Consider the following 7,379-nt stretch of genomic DNA (forward strand, 5'->3'; position numbering starts at 1 on the left):
ATAAAACACCTGATACAGTGATGCTGAATTTGTAAAACACACAGATAGTTTGATTTTCATATCCTCCTGGGCATAAAGTTAAAAGTAGATTTACGCATACCTGAAAATCTTATATTTCAGTTTGGTTTCCTTTTCTAAAATTTATTTCTTATACATTGGATACCCGTTTCCAGTAGTCTTAGATGTCTGTTCTTTCAATGTACACAGTGGCATTATTTCATCTTTCAGTATTTTATTCAGCTCTCAGAGAAGTTGATGAAGAAAAGTGGGCCTGGGCTTATAGAAGTTTGTCCCCGAAAGACCCTGCACTGTCTGTCCCACCTGAGCTCAGGCTTGGTCACTCTGTTCCAGTGCCCCAGGGGCTTCCTGGCCAGGGGGACAGGGCCTGTTCCAGTGATGTTGCCTATTCCCCAGAGATGCCAACTCATTTCCTGCTCCTTCTCAGGGAAGCCCCCGGCAGCCAACATGGATTTATGGCCTGGGAGTGAGCATTGGTACTAAAGACCCAATTCAACAGTTCAAGTGAATAATTTACATCAAATTCATAAAATACAATATTAACGAAAGTTCTGCATTTCGCGTGTCAAATCTGCTTGCTGAGACATTTTGGGGGAAAGAATCACAGAGAAATGCACTCTCTTATTCATATGTATGTATTTATACATATATATTGATATACAAGTCACACATAAACACACACCCATTCCCAAATAAATATTTAATGAAATAATATCTTTAATGTATAAATCATGTGGATGATTTTTTTAACTTTTAAAAATTTTTGCTGATTACACTCTGTGCACTGAAATCAATGAAATTGATTTCACTCAGTTTGAAGTGTGTGATTTGCTGCAAGATGGATGGAAGTGGAAGACTTCATGGTAAATCAAGTTGGCCGAAAGAAGGACAAATGTAGGAGATGTCACTGTACGTGGTATTTAGAGTTACTGGATGAGGAAATGCAATGGTTTAAAGTGGGGGGGCGGAGAATGGAAAGGGAATGCTTAGATCACCCTTGGCCCCAGAGTATAGGAAAGAGGGGCTGGAGCAATAGCACAGCTGGTAGGGCTTTTGCCTTGCATGCGGCCGACCCGGGTTCAAATCCGAGCATCCTGAGCACCACCAGGAGTAATTCCTGAGTGCAGAGCCAGGAGTAACCCCTGAGCATCGCTGGGTGTGACCCAAAAAGAAAAAAAAAAGAGTATAGTGTTAGGGCGCGGATCGTGATCTCCCTTTAACGACAAAGAGACTCCAGAGACTGCAAACAGCAAGCAAGGTTTATTGTAAGACTGGCTAGCCAGGGTCAAGCCGCCTACACGGACACGCAGGTCAGTTAGGTGAGGCAAGACCCCGAACTTCTTCAAAGGGGATCTTATATAGGCCTTCACTGGCCGTTACAGCAAAGCCCGCGCATTTCATAGCCAATAGATTTGTAACAACATGTGATGCTTTCTTAACCAATCCAATTAAGGGTACATCACTTCCTAGCCTATAGTTTAAAGATCAGCATTTTGCGTCGGTGCTTAGGAACTGACAGGTTTTTAAGGCAGTCCTGGGTCTTGCAACATGGGTCTTGTGAGAGACATCCGGTTATCTGGTCTGACCCCCACCCTTCGAGTACCTGTATCTGAATTCCTTGCTCAGGGGCAGAAAAACCAGTTATTTTGCAGTGCAGGCTCCTATAAAGCGGATCTGAAAAAGGTTATCTAGACCTGTTCCTTGAAAAACAAGTGATTTTGCAATGCAGGTTCCTATTAAGCTAAGCTAAATTAATTCTGGTGGTAGTCCATTTTGGGCCTGTCCCTTACATTCCTCCCTTTCTCCACTTCATATTGAGGAATCTTCCTCAGCAGGCTGTAAAATCTGATACGGTTGTTTTAGTACCAGTAGCTGGACAGTGTTATTGTGGTGCCTAACAAAGTTCACAAAGCGGTTGAGGACCCAGGGACCAACAGTCACCAAGAGCAAGGGGATGACAACCAGTCTGCCTGGAAGCAGAATGGCGGCGGCCTGAGTGGGCCGGCTGGGCGTCTGGGTCACCGCAAAGCCAACTCTTCGGAACTGTCGGCAGCGTTGTCGGACAGCAGCTTTGGGCCACTCTGCTGGGGGCCTGCGGGTGCACAGCTCCTGCCAGGCCCAGCCGACCATGGCCTGCAGACTGGCCCCACTCAGCAGCCCGCTTGCTTGCTGCCTCTGGCTCCTGGAGCTCGGGCTGTTGACGTGCACCTTTGCACAGCCTGCCAACCACTCTTCTGCTCAGGACCGAGCCAGCAGAGATGAGCATGACACCCTGCCCCCCAACCACCTGTCCGGGGTGAAGCTCGAGCTGGACGGGCACCTCAACCAGGACTTCCATCAGGAGGTGTTCCTGGGGATGGACACGGACGAATTTGAGGAGGACACCGAGCCGTGCTGGAGCAGCGGGAGCTGATGGTCATCTTCTCCAAGGTGGAAGCTGACACTGACAGGAGGGTAGCTAGCCAAGGAGACTGGTTAAACCAGGACTTGTGCCAGCTTTCCTGGGCCTCCCTTTCTCTTCAGCGCTGCTCCAGGCCCTCCCCGAGCTTGGCCGTGGAGTCTCAGACCATCCCTGTGTGATCAGTATAGAGAAGCAGCATTTTTCTCCCAACACCACACATAAATCCCCATTCTTCATTGCCTTGGGAGGGGGCCTTCCCTGTCTACCTGCCTACATCCTATTGGCCCCCCTAGAGATTCGACCACCTTGAATCTTTAAAGGAGAATGGCAGAAGGTCCGTCTTCTGGAGCTGCTTCATGCTGACAATGGGGCGCTGGCCCTGCCTACACAAGGGGTGAAATCTCATGCTACCTCAGCTTTTTAGTGGCCCTCAGCAATGAATTGGTTGGGTTCCTGAAGTTATCTGAAAGAAAAGATCAGTTCGATTAGACTGAGGGATATCGCTTTGAAATGGTTAGACCCTGGAGGAGTAGAAGTTCCTTTCTGACCCAGTAAGGACAGAGTTCTCTACCCACAGGTTTGGCTGATAGAAAAATGACTTCCTGTGTCCAGATTTTTCTACTGGACACAGAAACACCAAGCCATTCTCTGGCTTTCTCAGGGTAGATTGGAAAAGCTTCTGCCCATACACTGAAGCTATCAATAAGAACCAACAGATATTTATACCTTGAACATATGAGCATTTGATCATTTGCATAAAGCCAAGCTTCGATCCTCCTCTAAGTTCCTTGATGCTGAACAGGTGTTAGGAAAGGAGGCTCAGGATTTCCACTAGGTTCATTAATGGCACAGAAAGCACAGTTCTGAATTACTTCTACCTTACTTGCTGCTCAGTTCCTCCCCATGGAAGATGGTTCTCACTAGTGTTAAAATATAACCCTTTAATAAAATTCCATTGCATTGGTCCAGGAGTTGTTAATCCCATGATGCAACAGAAATTAAGAGCTGATAATATTCTTGTTCTCTCCAAATGACTGTTCACAGAAAATGAGATGCAATAAAGTATAGAAAGAAAATTCACAGTATTTTAGAACTAGATATTAATCTACTCTAATTTAACCAGTTTAGATGCCTTTCTCGACACTTTGGCCAATTCAGACCGGGGGAAAGCAATTCTGCACTTTGAGATGAGCTTCACCCTAGTAAAGCTCTGGCTTTCAATGCTCGTATCAGACTAGTGACAGCATGTATAATATTGAGTTCCCTTTACAGATCAGGCTGTTTTACCTACAGACAGTAAATTAAGTTTTATCTAAATTTCCCCAAAGGGGGTACCTTTTAGATCAAGATTAGAATACATTTATTCAATCACCTCTGTAGAATTAGAATCTGATTCTTACAAAAAGCAAGTTACAGAAACATGGTTTTCTCTCCACCTTCATTTTAAAACGTTGCAAGATAGTTTAACAAACCTGGCTTGTTCTTTTGCATAAGCACAGTAAGATTAGAGAACTCTCCATTTGGGATACCCAATTATTTACTGAGAAGTCCTGGGGATCAGCTAAAGACAGGAGACACAACAATAGTGGCATTAATCTTCATTAATCTTATCTGGCACGTCAGAGCTACCCAGGCCTGGCCAGAAGATGTCCCGCGATGTCTCGAGCCTTCGGGTTGTGGCTTTGGTCCTCGTTTTCCACAGAGATGTTCTGGCAGAAAGGAATCCATCCCATCCCTTCTTCAGGGCTGGGAGAAATCCTGGTTTCTAGGTTTCTCCTTGACGCTGAGAGTAGGCCCAGACTGAGTTAGTCATTGCAGAGTCCTAGATTCCTCATTCTCCATAGCAGTGATGGTTTCCAGTCTTTTCTCGAGCCAGCCTGCCTCTAGGGTCGCCCTGAGGTTTGTAGGGTTCTTGAAACAGTACCTGTTAAATCCCTGCTCCTGTCATTTAGACAGATCCCCTAACTGTTTCCCTGGAAGAGGGCTTTGGGGTCCCATGGCTGGTTTTTCCTGTCTGCATGAGGGGTAGACCCTATTACAGAGAGGAAAGACTTACCTGGATTTATGCAAACCAACATAGTGCCATGAAACATCAAAAAACATACTGAAGGTACAAAAGAAGAGAAAAGCAAGTATTTCACTTTACTCACAGAGATGTAATACACCTGTTTGCTGTGGGTCCTAGTCAGAGAAGCTAAAATCTGTAGAGATAAAGCATACCGTTTAACATGTTTTTAATCCCATGTCAAAACCCTTGATTTCCTGCAACTTTTGAAAAATTCAATGATCTTAAGAGCACTGTAACAGGAGTCCAGATAATCCATCAATCATCTTTTCCATAGATCTTACCACAAAGGTGCTAGAAGAATTCTGCATGTGATTTAAAGCGTTTCTTATAACAGTTTGACCAGTTCCTTTTCTTTAGAACAACCTCAAACCTTCTACACATTCCTTTACATACATTCTGTAACTTTCATTCATTTAAAAATCAACTTCACTTTAACAGAACTCCTTTCCTTTTTTTTTCCCTCTGATATTTCCATCCATTATCTTTCTGACTTATGACATACATCCATATTAGTTCAACATGATCTCCCAAGTTTAGACACAGCTTCCAATAATCTCACTTAACATGACAAAACTGGACTCTGCAGTACCATTCCAAAAGCATCAGTTCTATACTTAAAAGGCTTTAGAGATGCTCACAACTAAAGTTCTTACAACATATATTTAATGGGCAAAAGTTTACTTTACATTAGAAATTAACCAAGAGACATCTTAGAATTCTGATTTCTAGGAAAACACAGATATAAAGATTAAAACACTCATAGATTACCATGAAACAGAGGATTTCACACTTGAGGACAAAGCTCTCTGAAGGTCAGGACTAGGTTCATACCTGGAGACAAAGCTTGGCATAAAATAAAATTATCAAAATAATAGCATGTACTTTCAAGCACTAGACAAGCAATGCTATGGCTTCTAATTGTCAGGCTGACATCTGAGACTAATTCAATACAACTTATTGCTTAGTAGCCCTAGAAATTTTAGTTACCAAGAGTCTCAGAGATCAAATAAAACCACTGGTAGGATAAGTTTTGCAACCAACTTTATAACTCTAGAAACTCATATTTTAAAATAAACATGAACCTGTTTTTATGTACCACATTATTTCAACTCACAAGATATTCTAGGTCAAATATTCTAATCCAATGCAGATACAAATATGTACATTAACATAACAGCATAAGACCTATAAACAATCAATTTTTATAAAACATGATAAAACCTTCTTTGGCTTAATTTCAATAGTTCTTGTACCTTAATTATTTAAAATCATGAGCTTTCTACACCAGATACTTTTTAACAATTCCACAAAAATACAAACATGCTTTCAGACACAGAAAAAGCCCTTTGGATTTTTTTTTAACCAAACTTTGATATCAGCATAAGAAAATATTTGAATTGTTGTGTGAGCACAAAAAGGATGGCAACAATCTATCTTTCCCACCGCCCGCGTTCTGTAGTTTCCCCCACTCCAGGGAGGTAGATGGAGATGGGCAGGAAAAGGAAGGAAACCTTATGGCCAGGCTGCTTGATCTTAGTTGCAGTTTATTCCAATCCTCTCTCCACTCTCGTACCAAAGACTAGCCTGCCTAGAGCTGGGAATCTGCAACCCAAAGATCAGGCCTGGCTAGCACCTGAGATCTCCGTATCTAAGACCTGCTAGGTTCTGTGAGAAAAGGGAAACTGCCTCTTACAAATTTTTCATAAAAGTTAGCTGAGGCTTGTAAGACAAGTTCTTGCTTTCTCTGAACTCTTATTTCACTTTAGTTTCAGGCTCTAGTTCCATAGCTCTTCTAGACAGTACAAGATTCTTAAGTTCAAAAAGGATTTCAACTGTTAATAATATAATCATCAATGTTCTTCTAACAAGAAATTTAGATTGAGAATTCTGCTTTCTCTGTAGGCTCAACCTTCTGATAAGGATTAACCCTTGTCTAACAGGTTCCTAAAACAACTGCATTTCTTAAATCACTGGGTTGCATGTCACTAACTTCTCTAAAATTTCTACTTCTGATTTCAGCCTGGTTCCAACACTCAAGTGTTCCACACAGACACACAGACGGATAGACAGTCAGACACAGACAGACGGACACAGACAGACAGACAGTGAACTGACGAAAACACCACACGTACATGTGCACATATCTGTAGTTGATCGACCAATCTGACCCTTCAAAAAAATGGCAGGGAGAAACTGATGGACTGAGAAAGGAAGGGACAGTTCCCAGGGCGGCTGATTGGGAACTCTGCTCCTCATTTCCCAGCCTAACTAGTCAGTCTCCCACTTGTTAAAAATGGGTCAAGAAAGCGCTTTTGTTGATATAAGCCGGCAAAATAAACTATGACAAAGATGTTACCATATTTTCGCCAAGGCTAATTCTGAGGCAGGGAACTAGTACCTTCCTATCAGATATGGGGATAGGCTTCTTTGTTTCTGATGTCAAACAGTTTATCATAAGATCTCGCATTTTCCTGCCTCCTCTGCTTTGATACTCTCCTATTTCTTTTGTTACCTGCAAAGATCTGACTGCAAAATGATCTGGTAATGCAAACTGCCATTCACTGGCTATCTTTCCCCAATATACTCAGGCCACATGGTGTTACAGAGGTCAATAAGATCTCCTTATCTAAAACTACCTAGTTGGAAGCTCCTCAGATGATTTCCTAATTGCAAGCAATAATCTATGAAAAGGGATGGTTCCTTGGCAAAACTTTTCTCCAGGTCTATCACTTTTGCCTCTCCTAAGGGGACCGGAAGAGCTTCCAAGTAGATGGTTTAGATAAGGAGTATCTTGTTGACCTCTGTAACACCACGTGGCCTGAGTATAAGTTAGAATATTGGGAAGAATATACAGTGAATGGCAGTTTGTGTTACCAGATCATTCTGCAGTCA

Source organism: Sorex fumeus, unplaced genomic scaffold (genome assembly GCF_029834395.1).
Source record: "Sorex fumeus unplaced genomic scaffold, SorFum_2.1 ptg000123l, whole genome shotgun sequence".
NCBI classification, from domain to species: Eukaryota; Metazoa; Chordata; class Mammalia; order Eulipotyphla; family Soricidae; genus Sorex; species Sorex fumeus.